The following is a 7,538-nucleotide window of genomic DNA, read 5'->3' on the forward strand; positions in this document are numbered from 1 at the left end:
AGAGCAAAGTGCACACACTAGTGCATTTTTCCTAAATCATTTTCCGCACATAAACTAAATGCAAATGCAAGTGCATGTATTTGTTTTTCATTCCCCTTAATATGAAAAATACCAAAAAGGAAAACAAAGTGTAGCAAAGATCTGAAATACTTTACTCAAAGCGACATTTCGATAATTTCTTTTTCAAAATAGAAAGGAAGACTAAACGACACTTTTCAATTCCGAATAGAAAATGCTTTCGACACTTCAAATATCAATAAATCAAATCAAGTACATGATGAAAAGTTCAATCGACTCTTCAGGGAAGGAAGAATCCACGACACTTCTCTTTTTGACACAAAACGACAGTTACGACACTTTTTGTACCAAAGCAACATATCGATTTAAGCAACTTTTTGACAAAGGATTGTAAATGATGGACAAATACATAAAAACATTTACTAATCCTAATCAATGGAGGCTGATCTATGTGATGCAAGCAGGCTTCATTAAGGAGGCACTGTTCATAAGCAGCAAAATCAACTAAACAAAACTGAAAACAAGGACAAAAACCCCCAATTTCTAGAATGGAAATTAGGTTCAGTTAGTCATCGCACCTAGGCTTCACAGAAACAAGGATGCATCACACTTTACAGACTCAGGAGGTACGATGCATACTGGGTTATAGTGACAGACAGTGAGATGGGTCAGAGAGCGCAACTAAAGTGGGTTTTGGCTCAAATTTGTAGCTAGTTTCAGTGAGTTAAGTTGAGCTATGATGGACAGTAAAGAGAAAAGTACAGAGGAATGTATTGAGAGGTTACTGAGCTACCAAAAGGGCATCTAGAATGCTTGTAATTCAAATGTTTGATTCATAAACTAAACCAGAGATTGAATGAAGCAACATTCATCTACTATGCAATTGCAGAGCAAGAGCAGTTCGAAGGCTACCTCACTAACTTCAAGCTCTGTCTAGAGTTTATAAAACAAAAAATAACAACAAACAAACATCTATTCGATCCCCAACGGAGTCGCCATTTTGTTTCTGGGAAAATTAGTGTCTTTTCGGTCGACTAGCCCTCTAGGTTTAGTAGCTACCCTAGAAACAATAATTTAAAGTAATTCACGATTTCTTCTATGTATAATAGATAAGAGAAAGACGAAGGAACCAACATGGATCTTCCGCTTAACTCCTTGCTTGATCTCTCTCCCCATTGACAGAACTTGCAACTCCTCTCTGTACTTATCCCACATGGAGAGTACCTGTAGAAACACAGTAACAAAGAACCGTCAAAGCATCTTGATCTATTATATCATAAACATTACAGAATCAGAAATATAATGAACATACAATGGCATTCATAAATAATAACATTCACAATTGCACAGTTATATGGAAGAAAACTCGAAGAACTTTATTAAATAGAAGGGAGAATTACAACCCAGTTGTTTGATCCAGCATCATCCTCCCAGCATCAAAGCCCTCTGTTGGGTGAAACTATGTTCGTTTAGTTCCGTTGTAGTACTTACCCAACTATTTAATTTATCAATCCGAGGTCCGTAGACTTACGAGACACATGCACTATATATGCAGGACTGAAGTGGAACTAATCTAATCTAATCTAATCTAAATTACTGAAATCAAATTAAAGCATTGAAACACTAACTAGGAAAGCATGAAATTGCATAAAGGAAAATAAATACAACATGTGAAGAAGTGAATGGCAAACAACAGATATGAGCTCATGACAATAAAACTATGTCAAACTATATTACAATAACTAAATTACAAATCAAGAAAGAATCAAAGTTAATCTCCATTCTCTATTATTCATTATTCATTCCCACAATGAAGAGAGAGCACTCTCTTATATACATGAGGAAGATAACCTTTCCATAATTACATTCAAATATTCTCTCAAGCACTCTCAACTAGTTTCCCATTATTACAAGATATCATCGCACAAATCTCTCAAACATGATCCCACAAATCTCTCATATCTTGGATAAGATATGTCTTCATGATTTTCTCCTTAGGATAAGATATGCTTCCATGATTTTCTCGATATGCCTCCATGATCTTCTCCTTAGGATAAGATATGCCTCCATGATTTTCTCGATATGCCTCCATGATTTTCTCCGTAGAATAAGGCTTGCATAATTATCTCTTTGATATGGTGGAGGAGATATTAATTCTTCACATATTTCCTACATCACAAAACTCACATATTCTTGAGATATATATAAAAATATGTACATTTTTTAATAATTAATCATAAATTCACTTATAATACAAAAATGAATAAAATGGAAAATAAGAAGGTGAAACCCAAGTGTATGTAGGAAAGTGATATGATAACAGGTTAATGGGATGATGAAATGTAAGGAATAGTGAAGAAAAAGGTGGATGAAAATATGACATTTCTGAGTCCCAACATCCTCCCCAACTGAACTTGTTGCATGTCCTCATGCAACCATGCATGGGTATCTTTTACGAACATTTGGCATATTGAACTTTGGCTTTACATGATGATATCTTTTAATAATGAATGTTTCCAGGATATGTGAAAGACATGAGTAATAATTTACATTTTCTTATGGTTGGTTCTTGTGTGACAACCATGAATATGGTTGGTTCTTGTGTGACAACCATGAATACAAAGAATGTTGGTTCTTGTGTTAACAACATTCATTTCATTTTCTGTTCTCTTTTCTTCAATAATGTAAACATTCACTGGAAATCATAATGTGCATAAGAAATCCCTTTTTGTAATATTAATAAAGCATGCCAATATTGCGTATGAAACAAAGTGCAACAAAGTATCATTGGAAAATAAATGTTGGTGAATGGTAAATGGAGTGATAGTGGTGAAGAAATGGAATCATGGAAGTGAATATGTAGTGAATGTAGTTTTCCCCCCCTCAACTGAATTGGTTGCATGTCCGCATGCAACTTAACATGGCGCATGAAAGGAAATGTAGCATGGTGAGGGAATTTTCCAAAATATTCAAGTTAGCATATAAGGAATTGCATGATTAAAGATTAGAAAACAACATACCTCTACTTACCCAAGAATGATGAAGTATGCAATAGGAATGTAGCTGCTGCTGCTGCTGGATCGGGAAAATGTGACTGATGTAACTGGATCCTGGAGAATGAAGGAATATGAACTGCTGATGCTAAATCATGGAAAAGATAAAAGCTGAAAGTGGTACTGTGGTACTCTCATAGATCAGAATGCATGCTGCTGTAACTGCTGAGGGAGTTATGAAAAAGTGTATAGTCTTCACCCGCTACAAACCCGATGGTACAATTCTAAACATGCGAATGAATGTGTCGATGTCGAGCATGAATAGAAATCATTGGATTACCGGCCATTGATGTATGCCGTTAACCAATGCGAGGCAACTCACCATTGATGTCAATGAGTGCCAAGGTACCAGAGTACATCTTGCGAAGTGCGAATGGACGTGTCGAGGTCGAGCCACTTGCAAGATCTGATGATCAAGGGACATTGATGTATTCCCATGATCGCCAGCGAGAGAACTTGCCATTAAGGCATGCAAACCTCTAGGTACTCAAAATGAACTCTAGTCTATTTCCCAGATAAGGTGCTGGTGTCGATGGGGCAAGACTTGTTGAAAGGTGGGCCTTAAGGAATCCCACATCAGTCAACGCGAGTTTGTACAAAAAGATTTGGTAGGACTATAAATAGAAAGAACTCACGGACAAGCAGTGTGGATCAACATGGCTAGGAAATCAAGGTAATGTGATCATGGAAAGGGAATGAGTTTTATTCAAAAGGCAAACTGAAAAGGATAAATGGATGTATGCGATTCAGAAAAATAGGCGTGCATGAAGTCGTGAAAGATAAGGAAATGGAAGATGGGCTGCAACACAAGGAAGGTCTAGGCGTTTGGAAGGAAAAAGGGAAGTAATCATGACGCAAAAGGTGTGTAGTGGAAAATGTCATGATATGTGCAGTGAATAATTTGTTCCTTCAAGCGTCCAATGATGCATGTTTCATTGTGATTTGGAAAAAAAATCACTTTGCATACTCTGAAAAACTTAGCACCATTCCTGCATAAAAATTGTCATTTTCATGTGCCATCTCCATCGATCATTCCTGTATGAAGTGACTTCAAAAACAAATTAGCTCATTTTCAAGAATTTATGAAATGTCCATTTCACTTGTTAGTATATACATCCTAACTCTTGCCCACAAATTCACAAAAATATCCAACATACTTTGATTTCCCCCCAACTAGAAATATTGCATGTCCCCATGCAATGTATTCATTGATTTTGCAATATTTTTTCAAAATGTTTTTATTAGTTTGCAGGAAAATTGATTTAAAACATTTGAAAAGGCTTTTGTATCTTTTTGGGGAAGTAGTTGGTGTTATGAAGTTTGATGTAAATGAATGAGGGCAAATTTTATTTGATTATTATTATTAGTTTTTATTTTTTATTTTATTTTTTTATTTTTATTTTTTTTGTTTTTCAATTGAAAAAGAGCAGGGAAAAAAAAATCTATTACATGTGCCGGAAGAGAACAAATGAACCCAACTACTGTCAGCACTATAGAATTCAGGTTGAACATCAAAGCCTGCATACCTCAGAAAAGATGCAACTAATTAAATCAAAAAAATAATAAGGCACTAAACAGAGAAAAACAATGCAGACAATAATGGGGTCATACAATCAAATATTTAAAAAAATATGACAATGTTCTCAAACTGCAAGCAGAAACAACAAAAAAAGAAATAACGCAGGAGGTAATTTTCTGCTACTTAGGAGATGTCACACTTGGATCATGCAAGCTTCTCACTCCTGCCGTTCCAACTCAGTCATTCTTTCAATAATTGCCTTTTTACTTGTTTCTTGCAACTCCCCTACAAGGATAAATTCATCCAATATCAAATATACCTTGTGAAAATTGAATACTAGGTCAAGCTCACATACGTTGCTGAAGAAATGATCCAATATCTCAACAAATAAATGAATGTTCTCCAAATAAGCCAGTTCATTATCAGTTATGTCCACACACATGGAGAAAAAGAGGCCTGCATATCGCCTGTAAATCACCTTGTGTGTTCGAAACTCTACAAAATTCGTGAATTTTGGGTCTCTGTTAACGACAAGCCGATGCATCTCATATTCGAGTTTATGTTTCTCCGATTCCTCGAGTGGAATTTGGCAAGGCGGGTCTTTCCTTGTCTGTTCTGAAGCAATATAAATCGGATCATGGTGCCTGAGAACGAACGGATCCGGTTCCAGGGACAAGAAGTCGCGACACGGGCTTCTCTCCTTGGCTCCAAACGACAGGAGCTCGAGAGCTCGATGATCATGCAGGACTTGAGGGGGATTTTCACAGGTGCAAAGATATGATACTTGACATGCAACAATGCATAAAGCAAATGGAAATCAGCCTATCCACCTGACAGAGCCTTCAAAAGACAGATGTACAAAACCGTTTTTTATTCACGCAGTTAGCAAAATAGGGCTCTGAAGAACCACGATTTCCTCTTAGACCGTGAGGAATTTAAGCAAACGATTTCTGGGTTATATAATTTGTTTTATTATGAAAAAAACCCATGTCTTCGTTTGTCTAGATTTTCCATGGTTTGAACACAGACTGCTTTTTAAAATTGACGTTTTTAAAGGGTTGCGTTTCAAAACCTGTGAGGTGGAAGACTGAAATAGAGGAACATGAGATGGAGTCCAATGAATTGCTATCAGGGCAAGGATATGCAGAGGCAGATACAAGTGCTGGAAATACGACTGTTTCAAGCAAATGCGGATCATTGACATCAAAGATTTGAATTTCGACTAGCTCTAAACATCCATTTGAGCAGTGCCAATTTCCTTAATGATAGCGTTTTTGACAGAATTGGCAGCGTTCACATTTGTGACTGCCATGACGCCATGGACAACGGAAATTGGGATTGGGGCGGGTGTATTTTGCTTCAGACATCCAGAAGTGAGAAAATGGGATCAGAGGGGCCGCCCAGAACGCTCTGTTGGACTTGGCATTGCCATCGAATGACGGGACATGTGCAGAATTTCTGTTAGTGTCTGGCAATGGATCATTTGGCTACAGCTTAGAGTGAATAGTGGGTTTATTGGAGAATCCTGCAAAGGAAGAGTGGGGATGCATTAACAAAAATTTTTATTTTTCATTTTTTTATTATTATTATTATTTTTTTTTTTTTTTTGTTATTTTTATTATTAACAGTGTAGAAAATGAAATTAATCCTATCTTTAAAAACAAAAAAAATGGTTAGTTGTAAATTTTATTTTTAACAAATGGACACAAAAATTTGCATATTGAAAGATATTTTTGATGAAGCATATTGCAAAACATTTATTTATTCCTGAAATTGGTCGCCTAAATCATCCCTATTTTCTGATCCTCAAGATCGTACAAAGACGCAGGAGGAGAGCATACTTATTCTAAGCAAAACTGAAACCTATTTTCTGATCCTCGAGATCGTACAAAGACGCAGGAGGAGAGCATACTTATTCTAGGTAAAAGCAGAACTGAAAATTAAATCTAAAAGCCTACCTACTCTATACTAATTAGAATTTACAAATTAGCTACGTGTAGTTGAACTTCCAATGAAGCCATTCGCGTAGCAGTGACAACAATAGATTCAGTAGCAATTTGTCAAATGATGGATGAAAATATTTGACAGTGAATGAGTTTGGTTGCTGTAACTGCAAATCAATTAAAAAATTAAAAGATGAATCTAATCTAGTACTTACCATGAACCATTGTTCGATGAAGCTTTGATAAGCACAGTTACTCTTACTCAGATTCTGCTGTAATTCCTGTTCTTCTTCTCCGATCTGCTGCTCTTCTTCCTCGATCTCCTGTTCGAATAGTTTTTCGCCATCAGATACACAGGATTCTTCATTTATTTCTTGGGGAGTAGTTGAACTTTCAATCTTTGTCCAGATCTCCTTTTCCAGGGAAGAGGAGATTCCAACTTCTGCAAGGATCTGAGTGAGTAGTTCCAAGCTGACACTCATTATAAAACCATGTTGAAAGGAAAGAAAAAAAAAACAAATAAAAATCAGCACACTAAAAACAAAAGGACCACAAAAATAATCTTGAATTCAATACTCAATTAAAACCTCTTACAAGGATTGCTCATTAATTGAGTAATTGAATGCTTCAATTATAACCATGAACCATGAATTCATCACACATTCTTCACAGTTGCGAAAATCAAACACACCTGCAGAAATCAAAATTCACGCTTGCATAAATGTAAACACACCCTACATGCCCTGATCCATAAGAGGTCGAGCCCATTACGGTATCTCGAATGCGATGCGTAGGTTGTTCCCCACGTCTTACCGCATTTAACACCTCGGAGTTAGGAACATGTCTAAACACACTTGCATAAAAGAAATCAAACTAAACTTCAATCCATCGTGCCTCCCCGGCAACGGCGCCAAAATGTTGGGTGAAACTATGTTCGTTTAGTTCCGTTGTAGTACTTACCCAACTATTTAATTTATCAATCCGAGGTCCGTAGACTTACGAGAC

At 36.4% G+C, this 7,538-nt stretch overlaps 1 pseudogene across 1 annotated transcript; it reads right to left on the bottom strand.

Annotated features, from left to right (window-relative positions):
• Positions 1 to 4,553: 4,553 nt before the first annotated feature.
• Positions 4,554 to 5,314, bottom strand: LOC149191523 (AP-2 complex subunit sigma pseudogene; annotated as a pseudogene). Its single transcript, XR_016254831.1, has 2 exons — positions 4,774 to 5,314; positions 4,554 to 4,589 (listed from the first exon to the last, which is right to left on the bottom strand). The product of XR_016254831.1 is annotated as an AP-2 complex subunit sigma pseudogene (transcript).
• Positions 5,315 to 7,538: the final 2,224 nt, after the last annotated feature.

Source organism: Pinus tabuliformis, chromosome 2_2 (genome assembly GCF_031772625.1).
Source record: "Pinus tabuliformis cultivar Carrire ecotype Pingquan chromosome 2_2, CPIR1, whole genome shotgun sequence".
Classification (NCBI taxonomy): domain Eukaryota; kingdom Viridiplantae; phylum Streptophyta; class Pinopsida; order Pinales; family Pinaceae; genus Pinus; species Pinus tabuliformis.